Source organism: Notolabrus celidotus, chromosome 8, assembly GCF_009762535.1.
Source record: "Notolabrus celidotus isolate fNotCel1 chromosome 8, fNotCel1.pri, whole genome shotgun sequence".
Taxonomy (NCBI): Eukaryota; Metazoa; Chordata; class Actinopteri; order Labriformes; family Labridae; genus Notolabrus; species Notolabrus celidotus.
In genome coordinates this window covers 30,665,662-30,683,655 of record NC_048279.1, presented here as the reverse complement: position 1 = coordinate 30,683,655, position 17,994 = coordinate 30,665,662, and the positions used below count along the sequence as shown (strand labels likewise).

Below are 17,994 nucleotides of genomic sequence, written 5' to 3'. Positions count from 1 at the left end.
TGGTTCTGGTTTGGTTCTGGTTTGGTTCTGGTTTGGTTATGGTTTGGTTCTGGTTAGGTTTGCCTGAGTTTGGTTCTGGTTCTGTTTGCTTGAGTTTGGTTATGATTCTGTTTGCATGAGTTTAGAGTTTATTGGAAATGTTGAACTCAACCTAACTGCTGTTGAGCTACTGTGAGGTAAAGAGGCGGGCTTTGAGTCTCCTTGCCAACAGCTACAGTGTTCCCGCCTGTCAATCAAGTCAGCTGTGCCTCTCATAATGGAAGACTCATAATCTTAATATCTTTGAAAGTGCTGCGTTATGAAAAAATTCACACCCTGTACAGTGTGTGCCGATCAAGATATTAGCTATTCAGACTGCACTCGTTTTTTGTACCAGGCTGTAAACATGTTTATTTCTGCTGTAAAGATCTGCTTCTTTGAATTGGTGTGTATGTGGTTTTTGGTACTTTCGGAGCCAGCCTCAAGCGGACACTTGAGAAACTGCAGATAACACTTCCACATTGGCCTCAATTCTCGCGCCCTGAGGTTGCTTGGTTTTCTATCACTCATACTGCCAACACAGCAGTTTGTCTGATTTTAAGTTGATATGGTGAACTGGTTATCATTACTCAGATCTAGGTAACACAGAAGTCTTCATTTGAATTTGTGTTGTTTGCCCACCTGTACTATATTTCTCTAAGATATATTATTTTGGCACCACCAGCTTCTGACAGAAATATGTGGCTCTTTGACAACTAAATATGATAGGTGGATATCTAACGACAGCATCTGTGCACCGTTACTGAACAAATAGAGTGGTTAGTGAACCACAACAGACACAAACAAACCATAAGTCCAAACAGTCAGCTGGAAGACACAGACAGGGCCTTGAGAAAGTGTCCAGGTGACATGACTGTCATTTCAGAAAACAAATGACGACCAACAAGCCCACACGCTCTTAACTGCTCCCAACATGAGTGTCGTCCGTCTGCTCGAGTCTTGGTCTTCATTTTAACCCTGACCCCTCTAAACAATTCATCCTCAACCTGAGCTCCCACAACAGGAGCTGCGTACAGTAAGAAGAACTTGAACTTTACACCAATGGAGACCAAAGGCCAAGCTTAACCTTTAAAAAATCTCAGGCTTTTAAAAAATGTCTACAGACTCATTTTATGTATTGACTGTCTGAAAGTAATTTACTTTTCATTTCCTTGCATCATTCCACTCTGCCGGCTTGTTTTAACCTCCCTCACCCCACCCACAAACATAATGAGTGTTCTTCCACCCTAACATTTTGCAGCATCTTCGTCATTACTTTGCTGCTCTTATTTCTGAGTAATGCTGATTATGTGCATTTATCTCTGTTGAGCAACACTTTATTTGTTTCAGAATGACCCATGAAAATACATAATCACAGTTATATTCCTGAGTGCTCCACCACAGTTCTCTTTTTAAGGTATTTTCTGCATGTTTGAGCACACTGCTGCCTTCAGAGGGGATTTATACGCTATATAAACTCTGCAGCCATTACTCAGACATTTTAATGCGTACATTACTCACTGAACTATATTCTACTCCCTCCAGATCAAGCACTGCTGTGTTTACTGTCTTAAAATCTGATTGCTTTCTTTCCAACTGTTTTGCAATCTCAGAGAAAAGGTCAGATTATCATTTGTTTGATACCATTGCGTCATTTGTTTGATATCACTGCGTTATTATTCATTCTGGAGTGATTCAGCTTCACAGCCTTTCAAGTAAAAAAACATGAATATAAAGATATAGAAAATTTAAAACTGAACCAAGTGTGTTTGTCTGATTTCAAGTTAACACTTGGCAGTAGCCACATTGACCTGACAAGTCCAGATATAAATCTGATTTCAAGACATCACAAGCCAAATATTGTAGCCAAAGATTGGATTGATTGTAATTAGGGAAAGACTGATTATCGGCACCGATATTCAGCATTTTGACATATATCTGCATCAGCCTTTTTTTAAAATCTGACGGCCGCTAAGAGATCAATTTAAAACTGGGTTATTTTGGCTCAAAATTCACTAAAACATGTGGCAGAAACTGTAGCCTAGGTTGCGTTCCATTTCTCCTGCAGTTTCTCATTGCAGGGGACGAGCTGAGCAGCATCCGTTGTGGCCCCTACAATTAATACTGATTTAGAACTCATACAACCCCACTTCAAAAACTCTGAAATATCCCCATAAAACAAATTTAAGTGATCTAAAAAGCTGTTTAATAAAAAATATGCTTAAAGGCATTTAAATGAAGTTAAGTGTTGGAGTTTGTATTATTCAAAATTTTGACGCCAATATTTCCCCTTTTACTGCAAATGAATGTCGGCTCCAAATATCTGTTATCGGCCTCCTTGAATACTAATAATTGATATCAGTATCGGCCCTGAAAAAAACATATCGGTCTACCACTAATTGTAATGGATAAAAATGACATCATTTTGTTGAGATTCTTGAAATAATTATTGTTTCAAGAAACTTATCAAGACAAACTCAGCTGTAGAAAATCTGTTCTCGAAACTCAAATCTCAGCAAGTCTACAATGAGCCACGTGACAAGTCCAAAGAAACGCCTCATTTCAAGATAATTCAAACTCAAGGTATGGATTTATTGAAATGAGTAAAAATATCTGCCGACACAGTGAGCAAAGTGTACTTGTAAGCAAAATATTTCAAATGTATAAATACAACCCCCACCACACCTATGTTTACACATTATATGCAATGCAGGCGTTCTTCTTTGCTTTCATTATCTAATAAAACAGACAGACTTTCAAGCTGTTATGGACTTACCAGACTCCAGCTGCTACAACTACTACTATCCATCTCACCACTATCATCTCTCTCTCTTCATATCCCTGTATCCCTCTTCCCAACCCCAACTCTGTCTCTGCAGATGTGTGTCTAACATGAGTCTGGTCCTGCTGGAGGTTTCTGCTTGGTAAAGGAAGTTTGTCCTTGCCACTGTAACTTGCTAAATGCTGCAAAGTGCTCTGCTCATGGTGGATTAAGATGAGATCAGACTGAGTCCTGTCTGTAAGATGGGACTAGATTGTGTCCTTTCTTGATGTTGGGTCTTTGTTAATAATACAACAGAGTACGGTCTAGACCTGCTCTGTTTTTAAAGCATCTTCAGATAACATTTGTTGTGATTTGGTGCTATATAAATAATGATTGATTGATTGATAGAATGAGATGTTTATCTGGACTTGTCACATGAATGTGACTTGTTAAAGGCTAATGGGATATTTTTGACTTAAAGTAAAACAAATACATTAAACAAGATTTGACTTTTCCTTCTTTTTCTCTACCTCAGCTGCTTTTTGCACATTAACCGTTTACTTAATCATTTATCTCGAATACTGTCTGCACCTTAATATCACTTGCACTGTTATCTATTTTCATTGTCCATTTTTAAACTGTCACTGCACTACCTGCACTGTGTACATAGCCTGTTTTTATAAAACTGTATTTTATTATATTTTATTGTATTTTATATTTCAATTTTAGATATTTAAAAGCTGGAAGAGAGAAACAGCATCTCATTTTTCCTGTATGCCTCGTATATACAGTGAAAATTGACAATAAAAACCTTTGAATCTTTGAATCTCTTGAATCTTTAGTGTTCTTGCTGCTCATTTGGTTAAAGAAGATGTGATGGCTTATTACAAAAGAATAATAAAATAACATCACAGCAGAACAAACCATATGGAGAAACTGCAGGTGAATTAAAGCACAAGACAAGAAGTCTGCAGCCTTGAGATCGAGATGTTCTTTCATTAATTGCTTAATTGTTATGTGTTCAAAGTTCCAATTGCTCAGTTTAAAGTATAAGGACTCAGTTTTAATGAGTTTATCATTCATTACAGATCTACCTTTTATTTCTAATATATGCAAATATCTATCTAAAAATAATCTGATGCCCCAGTTGGGGTGGCAGATGGCAGGAGTGCTATCACTGGGCTTTTTTTGTTAAGTTTCTTGAGATAACATTTGTCATGATTTGGTGCTATGAAAGTAAAGCATGATGAGCACATAGAGAGGACCCACAAATGCACAGAGAAAAAGATTGAGGGAATTTGAACCAGGGTCGTTCTTGCTGGGTGGCAACAGCGCAAAACCATAAATTACCTTAAAGCTCCTGTGAGGAGTTTTTGAGTGGTCATGAAATGGACTGAAATAAACAGTGATGCCTCTTTATGACCTAGAAACGCAAACAAGGTTGTTAGAAAAGGTATTGATCATTTCTGTTTTGTTATTTCAAAGCCTGAAATCGCTGTGAGAGAGTAGATGTCAGATGAAGTGTTTGACAGCAAGTCAAGTAAACCCCTTTTTCTGCAGTAGATATTCTTAATGAGGGAAATAGTTGACTGTTAGTTAAAAGCAGGGGGAGATAACATAATTTACACATGTACGGGACAAAATAAGCAAGATCACTTAGTCCACATGGGGGCACCAAAGTCAACACAAACAGAAAGTTCCTCACAGGAGCTTTAAGTAGACGACGAGAAAATTAGACAATGTTTAAAAATGGACTTTCATGTCTTGTGAAGTTGTAAGACTTTATGTCTTGTGCAGAATCATAGCGAAAGTAAATTATCTGTTTGTAATGAGAAATTTTGTCGGGCTACTCTTGAGGTTGGTAAGAGCAAAATACTCAACACAACCTGACTTCCCATAGTGCAACATAAAACTTGTGATTGCACCAAGTTTAAAGAAAAATGATCAGACTCGGGAACAAGTGAAGGCAGCCTTACCCCCAAGGAGTAACTCAAAGTTTCTGTGTCATATTTTTTATAGGAACTCTTCAACAGTGGGAACGTTTGGTAACTGGACTCAGGTTATCACTCAGACATCATGTTCCTATTAACTTGCACGCTCTGTTTCTGTCTCAGAAATTGATTCCTCTTCTCATTTGTTCAGATTTGTCCTTCAGAATTTCACCTGCCTATCTTTCCACCATCTAAATACAAATTCTCTCTTTTCACATCCTTTGCTTCATTAAGTTTTGCACAGAGAAACTGACATATTTGGTTCTTTATACCAACATGTCCTTGCTAATGTACTGAAAAGACAATGAGCAGTATCTACCTGCTTCGGCTCTAAATCCCTGTTTAAAGAACACTGTTTCCTGTATCAGAAAATTGCAGATCCAAGGTGAATGGATTTTTGATCTACAATTTATCGCCCTTGCTTTCTGTTATTGAGATAAAACCTTGTGAAATCACATAACTGCAACCTCTTTTTTTCTCTTTTGATAAAAGTTGTTGGCTGTTTGGGTTTCCGGCTGCTTCTGCCAGCGTCATCAAACCAAATAATTTGGACTGATTCCCTCAGTCCTGACAGAGGACATGGCTCCATCTCCTCCCTAAGGTCCCTCTGTCTCACATGGACTTTGATTTCTTTGACACACAAATCCTTGGCAGCTTGTTCATTTATCCCCGAGCTGTGTCAAGCACCACTTTGTTGCCATTTGAATTCTCTGTCTCATTGTGGCAGCCACAGGAATGCACGTCTGGAGAGTTTGGGCCCGGTGTGAGTTTGTTGATTGTGTTGCTTTATGACTTGTAAATGTGCAGGGTAGCTGAGCGGCTTGGAGTGATTTCTTAATGGGAGCTAATCAAAGCTCAGGGAGGCAGGGAGCAGCGGGGGAGGAAAGAGACAGATAACAGGAGCAAGATAAAGTGAGAGCTGAATGCTTTCACTGCTAACAAAGTAATGACCGTTTATTTAGAATATAACCTGTGCATTCACTCCAAAAGATCATGTTTTCATGAAGGTTTTTTAGTTCAGTTTGAAGTGTATTGGAGAATTTTTTATTCCTCTGCAATTTGTGGAATTAAATCGTGTCACCGTCTGTCTCCCGTATTCCCAACATTTCCATTCACCAAGTCACCAAAACAACAGATGTCCTCAGTTTTTCCTTTTTTCTTTTAGGTCCCACCACAATTTTCAGTCCTCTTATCACACATCTGAGCTTCCCACCCTCCTCCTCACTTCATCTCTTTCTTTCATCAGACATTTACCCATGACTTGCCACGATACAAAGCCCTTTCCACAAATGCACAAAAACTCCTGAAATTCTCCAGAAGTTTTCAAGCTTGGTGATCGCACAAACCCCAACCTCAATTTTTTTTTCTTGCCACCCCCTTGTGAAATTAAAATTCTTAATCAAATTGTCCATTGGGTGAGATCCTTTGGGTGAGTCTCAATCCAACCTGTCTGATCTTGTTTTTTTCAGCTGCAGCATAAGAAGAGCTCTGTTCTCCATGACTCTTCTCATCCTTATAATGAGTTTCAGCTTTAAAAAAAATCATTGGTGTCGACCTGCCCCCTATCCAGGACTTGTACCGGTCCCGGGCCAGGAAACGGGCAGGTAGCATCACCGCAGACCCCTCACACCCTGGACACAAATTTTTCAAATCCTCCCCTCCGGCAGGCGCTACAGATCACGGTGCGCCAAAACAACCCGCCATAAGAACAGTTTCTTCCCCCAGGCTGTCACTCTGATGAACACTAATCCATAACAGTGTCATACCTGTCAGATAAATACTCTCTGTAAATATACAATGCAACAATTCAGGCAGAATTCCAAGCAGAATTCACATATTTTTATTTATTTTATTATTTAACTATCACTTACATGTACTTTTTTAATGTAAAACTACCTCTGCTGTTAATATTATATTTATATTTTTATTTGTATGTCTTATTCTTATGCCTTGTACAAAGAGAGGACAGTTTACCAAGTCAAATTCCTTGTGTGTTCAAGCATACCTGGCCAATAAAGCTGATTCTGATTCTGAGCTTAATTGATCTGGCTGTCGTCGTGTTGATACTAAGGCTGGAGATATACTTGTTATTTAACCTCGTTTGCCTCATGATCATAACCCTATACATACTTAACTACAGGTTCATTTTAGCATTGCACGACTCTTCTAGTCCTGTGGTCCCCCTCTCCCAACATTTTTGGCATACTAAATATTTTCCATTTTCAAAACACTCCTTTTTCATTGTTGTAAAATCTGTCTCTTCGCCTTGTAATAAGAATTTTCACTGCTTCATTTTGTGTAATTATGATTGGAAAGAAGGATGTCTGGTCATCATGCAGGATAAATAATACAAAACCATCATTTTCCTTTCAGCAGTCAACACTAGATGTCCCCATGACCCTTTGTGAAAACTGAAACAGCTCTACAGCTCCTGGCATTTCTTCCTGCTAAAGCACGAGCACTGTTCAAATGATCCTACAGTTGTAATTTATGTGTTTACCTCCAAGAGAGTGTAATATAGATGCAAATCATCAGATTTGGATTTGAGATTATGCTTAGATATAAGGGTGCAGACATTGCTGATGGGAGGTAAAATACCAAACAAGCCAAACATGGGACATTTTTGTGTGGAAGTACATCCCAGTGGCCTGTAGACAAAGTGTGAGCTCTGATAACAAAGCCCTGCGTACTGTGGGCCAGGTGATCCAAACAGAGAGGATTAGATAGTGAAGCTTTAGGGGTATAATGTCTCAGATCTCACAGCAGCTTCCTCCAAAGTGGATTATGAAACTAATATTAGTGTCAGGCACTTTCTGGGGGGCAGGACATGCGAGGAAAAGAGAAGGGGGCTGGGGTAATCTGGCAGACAGAGGAAGACAACGCAGGCTGATGTGGGATAAAAGTATCACTTGCCGGGAGTAAGACTGAGGAGAAGAAATAAAGTGATGGTGTGATACTGTAGAGGCTGCTTGGAGAGAGGTGAAGCTGTGATTAGAGAGAGATTGGAGGTAAAATCCCAGGGAATCACTTGCGTCTGTACAGGTGCTTATTGAAGTCTTACTTTCATGGGTGTTAGGAAACAATCAAGATTGAGTTGGTGAGGAATCAGGGATGGGGTTGACACATCTGTGCAGGGACTCTGGGCTTAAAGAAAAACAAGGGAAGTGAGTGTACTGTAAAAGCCCCAGTAGCTGCTTCTTCATGTCTGTATTGAAGTTCTGATTTGTTGTGCAAAAAAATCACACCAGACTCCTCTGATTAACTCGTTTTAGGGAAGTAACACAAATGATAACAACATTGCAAGCTTCCTGAGGAGAGAGCAGCTTTATGCCACGGTCTTATTGGATGAGCCTTGTTAGGTTTGTAAACATAAGGTGACGAAAAACTGGTTTCAATGAAAGTTTTTCATGGACATTCTTACTATGTGTTAGAGTTGTGATCTACCCATCAGAGGTGGTGCAAGTGTTGAAATGTAAAAAATAATTCATAAGTGTTTTTAGAGGTGATATAATATCAAAAGAAAGTGGCAAAGTTTTCAGGCAAAAATCCGTCATACAGAAGGATTCTTTGTTAAAAAAAAAAATGTAACAGAGAAAAGTTTCAACTTTTTGACAACTCTCTTCTATTCATGCATCAATGGAATACAAAGTGTTACATTTTAAGTGCTTTCTATTCAAGGTTGGCCAGAAAGCATTATACGGCTGTTTCAGGGACACTCAGGGCATGTAAGAAAAGTCAGCCGTGTAGTGAACACCTTGTCTTTTTTTTTCTACCACTGCTAGAAGGGCAGCATACTGGAACAAGAAAAAAGAAACAGTGAAATGTATTTCACCCAGCCAAAGATAAAACGGCAACTTATCTTGCAAGGGTTTTCTGACTGATAAAACAAGATTTACCATTTATTTATGATGTTCTGTTCAGAGTCAGAAACAGCAGAAAGATAACACCCAGCATTTGAACCGAGGTTTGACATTTACAGCCAAATATCACCGGAAATATGCTTAGTTGAATCAGGTGTGCGGCATACTGAAGTGTCGTGAAATTTCAACTCAGGGACGCCACATGAGAAACCATCTGTGTCTAGATGCAACACAAGTGGTGTCATTAACAAAATACAAATATGACACTGATAGGATATCAGTTCAGCTGTGCAAAGAACCAAATCATTGATTGAAGCTTCGCCATAAAAAAAAAAATCATCCCAAAATCAACTAATAGAGTAACACCAGATGAACACTCGAGCACTTTTACAACATTGTCAAATTCATGACGGAAAGTTTCATATAAAGGGATAAAAAAGAATCTTGTGGTACTACATACATTGTTGTTTTCATGTCAGGAAGCCATGTAAAACATGGACCGGGCTTTATTGATAAAAGTATGTCTACTCTTGCTATGGTAGGTGCGATAAGCCTCCTTTTAGCTAGTGACTGTTGGACCTACTCCCTCCCTGTTGACTTATCACGTCACCTCCCAAAACAAACCTGTCATATTAAAACCACGGACAACTTTACAGCTCTGTATGTTTCATACTTTACGCTTTACTTTTACTACGATTAACCCAAAACGCTGCCGCAAGACTAACTGGGTCCAGTAAGAAAACCCACATCACCCCCATTTTATTCTCCTTTTATTGGCTGCCAATCAAATTCAGAGTTTAGTTTAAGATCCTCGTATTAACACATAAAGCTCTCCATGATCAAGCACCCTCCTCTCTCTGACCTGCTCCATCCTTACGGCCCCAGTAGACCCCTCAGATCTTCTGACCAGGGTCTGCTTGCTGTGCCTTGTGTTAGGCTAAAAACAAAAGCTGACCGTGCCTTTGAGCTTGTGGCTCCAACTATTTGGAACAATCTTCATAGTGCTGTTTCCACTGAAGCTTTTAAAAAGCAGCTCAAGACACATTTGTTTGTTATGGCTTTTGACCATCTGTTGTAATCTTGTATTATGGTTGTTATTTTGTCTGCTATCATTATTATCTTATTTACCAATGTTATATTGTCTTTTCCTAAATTGATTCTCTGTGAAGCACTTTGTGACTATGCTCTGTGAATGGTGATATACTAAATACAGTTTACTTACTTACTTTTCTTAATAGCTGTGTCTTGCTACTTCCCTTCTTCTTCTGTTGAGGTTTGGTTTCCTACCCAGCTTTGATCTTTGTAATTTTTTTTGTGCGACTTCCAGGTCATAGCCCGGCATACGAACTGTAGAGCATGTGCAGAACACATAATCAAGTATTGGCCTGACGGAAGAGTATACAAGCAAGGGAAAATCAACGCCTAACTAGGTATGTTAGACGGACTTCATCAGATTTGACTTAGTGCGTAAATTCAATTCAAAACCTTCATTCATTCTCGAAAAGACATTGAGGTTTCCCTCATTTCCAATGTCGTTGAGATCACAGGCACATTAGAAACAACAAACCAACACACACAATCATTCGCAAAATAATATGTTAATTAAAACAGATTTGAGACAGTCGCCTGAGATCAAGGTCTTAAACTCTGCAAAAGAGGGAATGGATGTCAGCTTTAAAGTCTGAGGGGCATCAGTGGAAAATGCTGATCGACCCAGTTCAGTGTTAACTCGGGGGACTTTCAAAATGAGCCAATCAGAAGAGTAAGTCCCAAAGGATCCATAATTCTATTCCAACAAGTCTGTAAAGTAGGTGGGGAGCTTTCCAGCCAGCGCTTTAAACATATACAAAAGCCATTGTTTGTTCCTCCTTTGCTCAAGAGAGGTAAATGCACTGGAAGTCACTGTTTTGTTAGCTTACAAACTTGGATGTTATGAACGTGCTGTTTGACATATTTCAAGCAACTAAAGAGCCAGATATTTATACAGGGGTTGATCCACCGAAGACCAAAACAAAGCTAAAACAAGATATTAGACATACTGTACACCTACAAGGTAGCCAGAATTATGACAATAAATGGGGGCTAGTAACCCATGTTGGATGGCTGTAGAAATGCCAACATGCCCAACTTCTTCACAGACTTCCCACATGGATAAGTGGACTTCAACCTAACAAATGTGTTCTATCATACTGCTGATTACTTTTTTACAACCAGACTGCAAACAGATGTGTAACTATAGAAAAACGCACAGCTTCTTTCTTAGACATTAATTAACAATGTTTTTAGTACTTACTGTGAAAGTTAAGATGAGACAGATGGGCAGCACCAGTCGTCTTCTGTAAAGCGACGGCAGGAAAACTTCATGATTGAAGATGTTGCGTTTGCACTTTACTCCTTCAGTGTCAAACTAGAAGAGAAATGATTGTAACAACATTAAACTTTCACTCCTTACTAAAACGCAGCCTGAACACACACATCACTCACTCTAATAAACACATCTCTGGTTGTTCATTACGAGGCTACTGTCTGTGTTTGAACTGAAATGTGCCTGAGCGTATCCTGTTAATTAACTCGGCATGTTTTTCTTCTTGTGTCAGGCTTCCTCAGCTCTGTCGCATTAATTGTGAGGTAGTTTCTCCAGGTTCTAATCAGTCTGATCATATATACTCTGGTTTCTGAAGAAGTAATTTATAGACAAAGAGAACATTTGTTCAGTCTTAAAGGAAAGCCGAACATGCTTCATTGCCTTTATATATGTAAACAGTACTGTTGGATTTCAGCGGTAGGATGTGAAAGGAAACACTCAATCATATCTTTTAACCTGAGTCAGAGTTTCTAATCATAGTTTTTTTACATTTAGTTCTATCCTTGTTTTTTACATTTCATATTTTTCACTGTTGTATAATTTCAGTCTTACACAATTTTATAAACTGCCAACTATTGTTCCTATTTTCCATCTGTTTGCTTCCACATGAAGCACCTTGAGCTGCCTATTTGCATGAATGGCTCTTTATAAAGTTGTGTCTATTGTCGTGGATAAGTTCATTGCAGAGATTGTCGTCGTTGAAATTCTGAAAAAATGTTTTATCTTCATTTATTTTTTCCACTCAGTGTTGTTGTAAAGACTTGGTCCAACTCTTCTTCTACACATTTGGTATGATATAATAGACTGAATGTGTTGGCTATGAATAATTTATTGGCTATTGTGCATGGGAAAAGATGAATGCTTCACTGTTATTTTCCAGAAGGACAGAGGGTTTGAATAGCTTTATCACCCAGCTGTGTCAAATACTTGATTCGGATTGGTCAAAACCCCCTAACAATGGTTATTGATTCTGGATAGTGAATGCAACACCAGGGACAACCTGATCACACTCATTACACACATCAAGCTGCTCGCTTCGAGGACTATAGCCTGTGCATGAGGAGCATGATCTAACCACTGAGCTAAACTGGTACCAAGATACACCACACTCTGAGATCCGTTTTTTAATAAACCTTAAAAGCTTTAGAGTTACCAGAAAACTTGAAACAAGCAGAAACTTTAAGTGCAGAAAATGCACAACAGGTTCAGTTCATCATTAAATATACTCCATGATGTACCAGGAATCCATGCTGAGGCAGTATTGGTGGACATAATCATTTTTTTCCATTGTTGGTCCTTTCCACTGTGGTCACAAATGTCATGAATACAAAGTAATCACCAAAGGAAGAAACATCACCAAGATGTGTTTTTGCCATAATTGCCCCAAAAAATGTCACCACTCATGAAACATCTTCATGTTAACATGTTAAAAAGCATCCAAAACCCTCCTGCATTCATTCTAAATCAGCCTGTGACTCTTTGATTTGTCATTTTACCAAGAAAACTCCTCAGTAGAACCACTAAAATCATCAACACTGCCTCTGATTGCTCCTCTCCCACGGAAGAAACTGAATAAGTCTCATCATCACTTCTGTTGCTGGCTTCATTTGTGTGAAAGATCAGCCCTCCCCTTCCAAACCCCCTCTGAAGCAAAAGAGAAAATAAGTGGAGGCTGTTTGGCAAGAGCTGCCATGTTCGCTTGCTTTGCATAATGAGATCTGATCACAATATGGACAGGATGCAGGCGTGCATATAAATCCTGGATGTAAGTGTAAAGGCGTGATCGGATTGCTCATTAGCCACATGGTGAATCCAGAAATGCTGCAATGGAAATGAGTTCAGGTCATTGGATAATCTCATATCAAATACATGAAAATACCCAAATTAACCAAGAGAAGTCAAGTTTTCTGGATAATCCAAAGGCCTTAAGTGTGACCATAAATGCTGCGGTTGAACTGGCCTTAACTGAAGATACATTAGTTTCTGCCGCCTTATATACAGTATGTGCACAACATTTATCTGAAGGCAGATTTTGGAAGCAGGCCAAACCTTAGCTCCCTTATTGTTATTGTGCATTTGTGTGTTGTGTATGTGCTGTTGCCTTCTTGGCATGCGTTGAGTGGGTGTAAATCTTTATGTAATTTTACATTGACTCAATTAAATCAAAGTTTTTGCATCCGTATGTTCACGTCTGTCTTTCTGTGTGTCTGTGTGCGTGATTTCGGTCCCACTTGTTTGTGTTCTCTTTGTGCAGCATTTTGTGAGAGGCATGTTGTGAATAAGAACCCAACTTCTCCATCTGGAGGAAGATGTTTCATCCCTTTTCCTTCCCGTCAGAGCTTGGTTCTGATCCAAATCTGCTGCTTCACTTCTTCAAACCTCCATTTATCTTCGTCTCAGGCTCCTGCTCCTCTGATTCACAGTTTATGCATCACTTCTACATGCATTTAGTATCTGGCTCACATCTGTCGGGGGTCAAAAATAACTACATTCACTGAAGTACTGCCGAGGTAAAGTCTAAGGAACTGATCCTTTCCAAAGGATGTGTCTGGATGCTACGTTTAAGATGTATCTGAGACAATTCCAACCTCAACTGTCAAAATCATCTAATATTTTAAAGGTGACATATTACGCTCTTTTTCATCAAAATATGTTGGTCTAAGAGGTCCCCAAAACATGTCTTTAAAGTTTATGCTCAAAAAACACTTTGAAATCAGATTTTGGCATGCCTGAAAAACTCTCTTTGTCAGCCCTGCTCAGAACACTCTGTTTTCTCTCTGACCACGCCCCCTCAGGAAGTGGATGTGGCCTCGGCTCTCCAGCATGTTGATCTAATGTTTACATGTTGGCTGAATATACACGACTGCTCAGAGATCGCGCTACTTCAACCCTCTGAATCTGATCCAGAATCTGATCCTGACAGAGAGGCGCCTGCAGCAGGACCTTTCTGAACCATTGGTCACAGATTTAGTGTTTCTTTTTGTTTTATTTGTCAGTATGTCAACGTGTGTCTTGGTACACAGCTACGAACATGTAGCTATGTGGCTATGCTAACTAGCGTTAGCACTTTTCCATGAAAAATAAAAATCATCCACTAGATCTTCAAATCTGCAGACGTGGGGAGTAAAACCGACCTTTGTGTTTATTAAGACAGCCTGCAACTAGCATGCCTCCCTCCTAAGCTCCTTGTTAGCCCACATGTGTGCAGGTAAGGAAAAACGGAGGAGGGGTTGAGTTGTAGTTTATACAGTCTATGGGCTGAACAAGCTCCGAGCTCTGACTTCAGTTACAGACGGGATATTGTTGTGACGTAACAAAAACATGGAAGTCTGAAACGGCTCGTTTCACACACATTTACAGAAAGGTGGAGAAATCAGAACAGGGGCAGAATGGATTCTTTTCATTCTCGGGGGGTTTGTAGACATGCCAGGGACACGTTTCAGTTAAGAACCATTAAAAAGTCGATTTTGCATGATATGTCACCTTTAAAAAAACAAGAGCTTAAAAAGTCTGAATCATTCTCATTCTGGGGAGTAGTTAAAATGAGCTCCACCTCCAGCAGCTTCAACAATAAGGTAGTCCTTAGAGATTGTTGCATTAGTACTTTACTTGTAAAGGCACTCTGAGAAGTTTTCATGACATATTGATTTTGTTGACCCCTTTGAGTGAAATTAGTCGTGTTATTCTGGGATGACAACTACATCTCCCATGAGCACAATCAGCCAATGTCCCAAAATATGGCTTTTGCTGAAGCGAGCATTTTTTGTGAAAGCTAATGAATGAATACAGATCTTTCTAATACTACTTTTCTCTGGTTAGACAACGGGATGCAGATTGATGAGGTCATTAGTATCTACGTCAAATTATAAGCTGTATCATAACAACAACTAAACTTTGTAAACTCTGATTTATTACCGTTCGTTAGCTTACAAAAGCTGGCAGACATACCGGCTTAACGTTACCCGTCACAGCCCCAGTGTCTTAACGTGTGCAAATGCCTGAATAACATAAATATGCACACATTTTAAATCTTTAATCCTCATTTATGCACCAGCATAAACATGAAATTCTGTTCATAGCAATTTTGGTCTTTTAGCTAGCAAAGCCCTGGGTGTAGAGTTTCTCCGCCTAAAACAATATTTCAACAGAACAGTACGTCTTTCTCACTAATCCTGCTCCAGTGTCAGCCATGACATGAGGACAAAACATGATGTGAAAAGAAAATCCCTACAGAAAAAAAAGATTCCCTTCTGCTTGCTAACTTACTTCTCACTGCCAAACTTTACCAGCAGAGCTCTCAGAGACACTTCACTATGAGCGCTGAATATCAACTCAGTTCTTTTCATGAAACATCCGGCCCCGAACACAGCCACTAAAATTCAGTTTAAAGAAATAACCAATCCTGTTGATGGTAATCTCACTGTACTATGTAGGTCATGAAGAGGCATCAATATGAGTGTAACTATGTCTGAAAATCAGCTCTCCAGTCTGTGTCCTGGACTCAAGTACAGCACTGAGTTGTCAGATGTGGAGATCTAAACAGGCTGCAGAAAGTCTTTATTAAGTTGGACAGGATAGGATTTTTATATCCAAACTTACATATAAGTGCAACAAAATAGAAGAGAGATTTGACGTGCTACTTTTTCTATAGGGGGCGCCAAAATCAACACAAAGTGAAGGTCCTCCACTGTAACTGTACTTCAGATTCAAATTTAGTTTGTGGTACTTTTACTAAATTACTTATTTTACTCCTAGGTAAGATTTCCACACTGACATTCACACCATACTGTTAAAAAGTATCTTCAGTGCCTTCATTAAATATAACAGCTTGCTTTGCTTTTCTCAATCATTCTGTCTGCTCCTCTTAGGCAGGTATGAAACAATCTTGACAGCCTCTTACCAGTTTGTTTTACATCATTTCAGATCATTTTTTTTCCCATCATTTTTCCAGTTATGTGTGTTTTAGAGACTCCCCTGTATTCACACTGTGTTGTTAAAGTAGCCTAAAACCATGAACCGCTCTCTGAGGTTGTCTGTATGACATCTTGCGGGCATTTACTTTAAGATTTTATGAGTGTATTCACTCTGTGGAGCTAAACACTACAAACATTGGTGATTCATAATGATGCAAGATGTTTTATGGATATATGAGTATGCACAGTATCCACCTAGCCTAAAATCAGGTCCTTTACCAAACATGTATCCTGTGTTTGTATGCATACCTTTGAATCTATCAAAGAAAATCTCTCTATTTCATGCAGGTCATACTACATCAGAACTGATTTTGATATAAAATCGTGCAGCCAGAGGGCAATACTGTCCTGAAACACTGGAATCAAAGTTAGTAAAGATATTCTTGAAGCTTTCTTGTTCACCCTGCCAATGATCTCATTTTCAGACCTGAAGGTCTGCAACGAGTCTCTTTATTTGAAAGAAGTGTTGCTTGTTCCCATTTTTCTTCCTGCTGAGTCAGATTTCATTTTGCATCCTTGGGGAAACAATGTTTGGCTAAGGAACACTTCAAAAGGCTACATCATTTAGTTGTTGCGTCTACAAAAGTTTTGATCAGTGGTGATCCACTTTTTTAGTCTGCATCCTCCTGGGAAATGTTTGGCTGCAGAAGAAGGCTGTGAGACGTTCAGGAACCAATTTCTGCAAACAGAGATGTCCAAAAGTAATCACATGTGCCAAAATAATAATCTTAATTACTAGAGAGCAACCAAACCCTATACTTCTTTCCTTTTTTAAGACTTGCTTCCTAATTAGAATAAAAATTCAATAATTCATCTTAATTATTCTATAAACTCTGGACTGATGCCAGTGACTGCATGCAGTAATTTGAGTGAGACAAACTCTTGCCAACAAAGAAAACAGAGGATGCCTGAAAGCAGCATGGGGCCATGTTCTACTTTGGGTGCTGTTTGGGTTTTTAGCATCTGATATCAGAGCGAAGTTGCAACTCTGACCTCCACAGCCAGACACAAAAGCTTTCAGTCAGAGTGCTGTAGCTGCTGCATTATGAATGTAGCAGCAGAGTTTTCCATCAGGACTGACTCAGCAAAGTATTCCTCTCATTTTCAAAGTATCACTTAAATACATGGAGGGAAACAGTGATGAGCAAGGCCCGCTGAAAGCATTCAGGGGCACTGACTGAAACACATCAGCTGCCAGAAACACAACGCAGAGAGTGAAATGTTTATTCTGACAATCACTTTCAGACCCTTTTCTTCCACTGTTAGTGTGGGAGTATTTAAAGTCATGTGTATTGATATGACTATCAACTTTACTCCATTAAAACAAACTTAACCATGACACCTTTTCTTCAATATAAAGTGACTGTTTAATGGTAACAGAATGTATGTTATTAAGGCCAGGGTACATATCCAAGTTATTCATCATAAATATTCAAATCATGAGGATTATTTTTTATTGCTACTAACAAGTGTTTTCCCATATTTAATGCTCCTTTCTCCTTATAAAGCTTTTTCAATAGTTATTCACAGGGGTGGGACAGAGGATGGCCATGCCCACTCCTAGAGATATCAGCCACCCCAGTGGACACCCAAAACACCCTCCACCAAGACTGGATTCTTGCCTTGTATGCTGACTTATGTTAAAACCAACTATTTGGTACACAACACAAAAAAGCCAAAATACCAAGATTTGGTTTCAGTCACTGCTTAGACAGGATTACTTTTCATGATCTGCCTACAAACAACCGACTTTATGAAATCCATTAATCTTTTTTTACACATCCACTCTATATTTTGAGGATTACTGTCACATCGGCAGCGTGTCCAGACTTTAGTTATTATGGTGGTCCATCTGGGGCGCTAAAACAGGCAGGAATGGCAGGGGTATGCGTGTTGTGGCTCTACCCTCTCAAAAGAAATTCAGAGTGATGACACATACATTTCCTCAACTCAATTCTCTAACGACTCAAAGAACATGTTTGCCGAAAGTCATAATTTAAGTCACAAAAGAGTATAGGATTTA

At 39.1% G+C, this 17,994-nt stretch overlaps 1 protein-coding gene across 2 annotated transcripts in view; it reads right to left on the bottom strand.

The window, feature by feature from the left end:
• The window catches only part of ldb2a (LIM domain binding 2a), a 193,449-nt gene that overhangs the window by 167,591 nt on the left and 7,864 nt on the right, over window positions 1-17,994 (bottom strand). For both annotated transcript variants that reach the window (XM_034689736.1, XM_034689737.1), the window contains exon 2: window positions 10,927-11,040. The gene's annotated coding sequence lies outside the window, so the exon portion shown is untranslated. The remainder of the gene's footprint in view (window positions 1-10,926; window positions 11,041-17,994) is intronic.